This window comes from Physella acuta, unplaced genomic scaffold (assembly GCF_028476545.2).
Source record: "Physella acuta isolate Inbredline_101_S28 unplaced genomic scaffold, ASM2847654v3 ptg000133l, whole genome shotgun sequence".
Classification (NCBI taxonomy): domain Eukaryota; kingdom Metazoa; phylum Mollusca; class Gastropoda; family Physidae; genus Physella; species Physella acuta.
In genome coordinates this window covers 234,160-240,725 of record NW_026731652.1, presented here as the reverse complement: position 1 = coordinate 240,725, position 6,566 = coordinate 234,160, and positions in this window count along the sequence as shown.

The window sequence follows — 6,566 nt, the reverse complement described above, 5'->3', positions numbered from 1 at the left end:
TACATCATATGGGTACTGATGTGTCTTCACCTTGGTCTGATTTTCGACTTCCTTAAGATCTCGAACCTTCTGATGTTCCCCCGGGCTGTGTCTATTTTTGCCCTCCTCTTTAATGGTGGGCAAATGTGTAGTGTCGTTTGGTGTGGCATTTCTCGCAGTGTCGCCCTCTTTAATGGTAGGCAAATGGGTCATATTACTAGATGTCACATTTACTTCAGCAACATGATTTGTGTTATGAACTTAAAATTTGTCTATCACGTGTTCAATCTTTTTTTTTTTAATTTAAGAATTTTCGAGTCCGCCCTTTTTAAATTTCACACGTTATTTCTTTAACATATTTTAATTAAACTTCTTGTTTTTTGTTATCAGTGCTTGCTGGAAATTTATTCTGAAATAATGCAACAAACTAGTTGCTGCAACGTTGCTAATATCTATTGTGACCAAATACTAAATTAGGTGGTAAATCGAAAAAATCCATTAGAAAACAACAACTACAAGAACACATCTTCACCACAGAAAACGCAAGAGAGTTTCAAGTGTTCTTCTAGAATAATCCACTAGTGGGCGTGTGGGCTCTATCAAACCTCTGCTGTTGTCATGTGCTGAGAGTGCCGGTAAGTTGGAAGTATATTCCTACAGATCAAAAAACAAAGGGACACTACTCTATACAACTCCACCCTGAGTTGCCTGTCTTAAGCAAGTAGTTCAGTCTGCCAGGAAAATAATATGGGTTGGGGGAGGGGGGTGTTAAATTTACTGCCGTGCTCATAAATAAAACCTTCGTGAGAATTTCACGTCGGGTCTTGACTGAGGTAGGCAACCACGTGACATAGCATGTGTTAGTTTATTGCAGGCAGACAAAGGCTCCTCCACCCCCCGCCCCGTCCCTTGCTCCACTGACGGACAATAACTTTCAGTCACAGCCGTAGTAGAACCTGATACCACATTGTTGTCTACCCACAATACACCACGCGTTTCCTTTAACCGGTTGGTGAAGTCGACGCTGGGTTTTTGGGCTACCGTTAGGCCCACGAGTTGAAGGTTCACTGGATTATGGTATGGGGTTACATATAATTGTAGCATATATCGATACAGCAACACGTAAACTTCGATGGAAACAACGAATCTCTAGCCTTAGTACTTATGGAACATATTTCTTTTATATTATTTGACAAGCGTGTCTCGAATTACAAAGTCAGTGGGGCATTTCTCTGTTACTATCTAACTAACATTTTTCTTTGTTATTATGTGACAAGTGGATCTAAAATTGTGATACTAATGTGACAATTTTTTTTTCTGTTTTTTCCTTTACAAGGGGATCTCAAACTTTAATTAATACCAATGATACAATTATCCTTGTGCTCAATAATCAACAGCAGGTTTTCGAGAGCCCGAATTAAATGCCAACTAAATGCTAAACATTTTTGAACACGTTTACCCTAATATGCTAATAAATGTTGATAGTATGTTCTAAATATATAACTCAAAAATAATTAGAACTACAGAGTTTCCCTGAAAAGTATAACTGATAATTTAAATTACATTGACTTTTAAATTTAATGTCTACATTTAATTATGATATACACCTTAATTTACTTTTTTTTTTACTAAAACGAATGCTATACTTCGTCATTTTCTGTTTATGTTTAAAATAGTATACGATTGTTTGAAAAATATATTTTTTTTAAAGCTACCTCCCTTGAAAATTGAACAAATGACGTAGTCTTTGTTTACTTTTTTCACAAACAGTTGTTATGGTTACATAAAAAACTAAGGCATCTGAACAAATTTAACAACCATAATGTTTTTTTCCGACGGGAATAAAGTTTGTTGTTACCCTCCAAGGTCGGTCTACGATCTCACAAAATTTCAGGAGGATCATTCGGTAATTTTCTTTTATAAAGCTCATGTAAGGAGAATTTCACTCGCGGTCACTTTTTAGCCCTCGCCGAGCGAGCAGAGGCTGACCGATAGTTTATCCATAAGGCCGATTCATTTACTCAGCTCTATGCAAAAAATGAGCCAGATGTGCAGAGCCAAAGTTCCAAAACATTGTTTTGAAAATAGTCATAGCTTTTCACCAAATTAACAATGTTTATATAGGGAAAATTCGGACCGGTCAATTCTAATGGTCTTCCGGAGTTTTCCTGAATATATCGTAGTTTATTTTTTTGCCACCCCCGAGGTTCGGTCTACGACCTCAGGAGTTATGAAAAGGTTCCTACGTGGGGAATTTTTTTTCGATATTAGGCGCCGGTCAGTCGAGGTCAGTTTTGACCCCCTCTTCGTGGTCTTGTTGGCCATACGGCACCGGCCCCGGTGTTCTATCGCCACAAGGCAGGAGCCTGCTAAATTTGAAGCGCCTGGGGCGCCGAGAAGTGCCTTATCGGGCACCCGAGCACTTTGCTTTATATATATAGATCTAGATTGTATAATTTTGCTCATGATTGGGACAATGGGTTGTCAGAATATCAACTTTTGGCTTCACAGAGGATGATGGGGCATCAGCAAACTAAGAAAATCATTTATTCCATTTTACTTTCTCCACGTAATTATTATATATAAACTTTATGATTATTATATATAGATCTAGATTGTATAATTTTGATCCTGATTGGGACAATGGGTTGTCAGAATATCAACTTTTGGCTTCACAGAGGATGATGGGGCATCAGCAAACTAAGAAAATCATTTATTCCATTTTACTTTCTCCACGTAATTATTATATATAAACTTTATGATTATTATATATAGATCTAGATTGTATAATTTTGATCCTGATTGGGACAATGGGTTGTCAGAATTTCAACTTTTGGCTTCACAGAGGATGATGGGGCATCAGCAAACTAAGAAAATCATTTATTCCATTTTACTTTCTCCACGTAATTATTATGATTATGTCTTTGAAACTGTACACAATTACAAAATAAATTATTTTTTTGTTTACAATATATTTAATATTTTTATTTTAAAAGAAAAAACAATAAAGGGTAGGAGGACTGCATTCGATATCGCTGTTTGAAAGGGAAGAAAGTATGATTTGATTGTGTCTCATTGTAGGCTACTCTTGGTTTGGTATTTATAATATTATTATCTTTAATACTAAATTTATCTCAGTTCTAGCTATAACCCAATATGCCCTCAACCCAACCCACCGAGAAAGAAAATTTCCCTTTTACTTAACTTTTTAAAACATTTTTTTCTTCTCTCCACAGAACATTGAATCACCATTTAATTACACATTTAAATTTATATTATCAGGTTTAAATTGCATTGAAATTAGGCGATTTGTGTTATGTATAAATAAACCATCTTAAATAAATGAAAGAAAGAAGTATTACTACTGTAACTCTGTATCAGTCCTCACAAGCCGATGACGAAAACTGTAATACTAAAGCGAACTTGGCAAGGTAAACGGACGTTGTAAATCACATGTCCGAGGTAATGAAAAAAAAAAGAAGAAACAAGTTAATTAAAAAAGTCTAGTGACATTTGTGCGCAATTTCCTTATGTTATCTAAAAATAGCTCTGACGTATAATGTAGGGGTGCGTTCAAGCTAGAAGAACAATCGGTTTGTAGGTGTTTATGTAATTTTAAAATTTGTGACCGAACGAGAGAATATTTTTGAAAACTTTCTTCGGCAATATTGTTCTAAATTATGACAGGAATCGATTGGTACATGTTTCAAGTCGCTAAGTGGTCTGGTTGCCGAGATATGGGCCAAAAACTGCTTTTTTTCGAGATTTTTTGGCTTTTCTGGGAAATCCATGAAAGAAACCCGGAATTTTTATGGCCTATGTTCATCCTCGTAACTTGCTTAACATAATTGCTTTTGGAACTAGTCATCGATATTGCTTCGTTGAGGAGGAGATACGACTTAAAGCTGCGGACACACATTCATCCATCCATCCATCCATCCATCCATAAATGACGGGTTAATAAACGCAATTCTCCAGAATGGAAATTGCGCTAAAAAAACCAGTGTCTAAGGCACGACTTGTGAAACTGACAGTAACAATAATAAAGTATCATTGGACGGTCTCTTCTGAAATGTGACAAGCGTTGTATAATTTACAGCTGAGCTGTCTCAGTCCCAAAAGAACTTTAATCTAAACCTGACAGCAGGGTGACTACAAGGTTTAAAAGGAACAATAGTAATTTAAAGGGGGGGGCGGTGTTGTCTCATCGATAGGTTCCCATTTACGTTATTCTTATTTTCGTATCGCTAACTTTCATTAACGTTGACCTTGGGTTAATCATAGCTTTAGTCTTAATCTACCTCCTTACGATAAGCTGGCCCCAACCTTGACCGTAACCCTAACTCTACTCCTAACACTTAACTCTGATAACATAGTCCTAACCCTTGATTACCCTGACCTTTGACCTAAACCTAGCACTAACCCTAACAACGATATCAACACAAATCACAAGCCTAGACACCCCACTGTACTGTAGTCCTAACCCTTGATAGCCCTGACCTTTGAACTAAACCAAGCACTAACCCTAACAACGATATCAACACAAATCGTAAGCCTAGACACCCCACTGTACTACCGTGTTGGCAATCATAGAAGGATCAGCTGGGTAGGTTCTTATTTCACAGCTTACATGTGTAATCATGTCTGAACAACACGTCTATATCACAGCTTACATTTGTAATCGTGTATCAACAACACGTATATATGACAGCTTACATGTGTAATCATGTCTGAACAACACGTCTATACCACAGCTTACATTTGTAATCGTGTATCAACAACACGTATATATGACAGCTTACATGTGTAATCATGTCCTAACAACACGTCTATACCACAGCTTACATGTGTAATCATGTCCTAACAACACGTCTATACCACAGCTTACATGTGTAATCATGTCCTAACAACACGTCTATACCACAGCTTACATGTGTAATCATGTCCTAACAACACGTCTATACCACAGCTTACATGTGTAATCATGTCCTAACAACACGTCTATACCACAGCTTACATGTGTAATCATGCCCGAACAACACGTCTATACCACAGCTTACATGTGTAATCATGTCCTAACAACACGTCTATACCACAGCTTACATGTGTAATCATGTCCTAACAACACGTCTATACCACAGCTTACATGTGTAATCATGTCCGAACAACACGTCTATATCACAGCTTACATCTGTAACCATGTCCTAACAACACGTCTATACCACAGCTTACATGTGTAATCATGTCCTAACAACACGTCTATACCACAGCTTACATGTGTAATCATGTCCGAACAACACGTCTATATCACAGCTTACATCTGTAACCATGTCCTAACAACACGTCTATACCACAGCTTACATGTGTAATCATGTCTGAACAACACGTCTTTACCACAACTTACATGTGTAATCATGTCCTAACAACACGTCTATATCACAGCTTACATCTGTAACCATGTCCAACATGTCTATACCACAGCTTACATATGTTATCATGTCTGAACAACACGTCTATACTACATCTTACATCTGTAATCATGTATAGATCACAGATCAATGTAATCTTTTCTTATATCACGATACAACATTTATAACTCGTTTCATCATAATTTTAGCTCATTACTTTTCCTGCAGGCTACACAATAGGCTTTAGTATCTTTAATGATTGTTATTCTGCCTTAATCGTTTCCCCCTGCCCCCGATAAATCAAACATTAAATGCCTGACCAGTGTGTCAGTCCATAGCACCCCACAGTTTAAATCTGTCAAATTAGTGTAGGAAAGTGGTGAGAGATTGTGTTTAAAACATGCTGGAATTCTTTGAGCCTGACTTTAATGGTCGTGAAACAAAGGTAGTCTGACAGCAAAATATTTCAGCGGGGCTGGGTGGGTGGGGAAGTAAGGGAGGTAATTTCAACAAGGGAAATAAATTGACTATTGTCTTAACGCCATGCTAAAACACTACAGACATAACACACCAGCCATAATACACCAGCCATAGTACAACAGCCATAGTAAAACAGCCATAGCACACCAGGTATAATACACCAGCCATAGAACACCAGCCATAGTACACTAGCTATTGTACACCATAGTACATTAGGCATAGTACACTAGACAGTACACAAGCCTGAGTACAGCAGTCATAGTACACAAGCCATAGTGTATAAGCCATAGGTTACCCAACACAGTAGACCAGACATAGTACACAAGCCATAGTGTATAAGCCATAGGTTACCCAACACAGTAGACCAGACATAGTACACAAGCCATAGTGTATAAGCCATAGGTTACCCAACACAGTAGACCAGACATAGTACACAAGCCATAGTGTATAAGCCATAGGTTACCCAACACAGTAGACCAGACATAGTACACAAGCCATAGTGTATAAGCCATAGGTTACCCAACACAGTAGACCAGACATAGTACACAAGCCATAGTGTATAAGCCATAGGTTACCCAACACAGTAGACCAGACATAGTACAAAAGCCGTTATACACCAACTATATTACTACAGACTTAGTACAGCAATACAGACTTAGTTCACCAGCTATAGCACCAGTTATGATAGCCAAACAATTG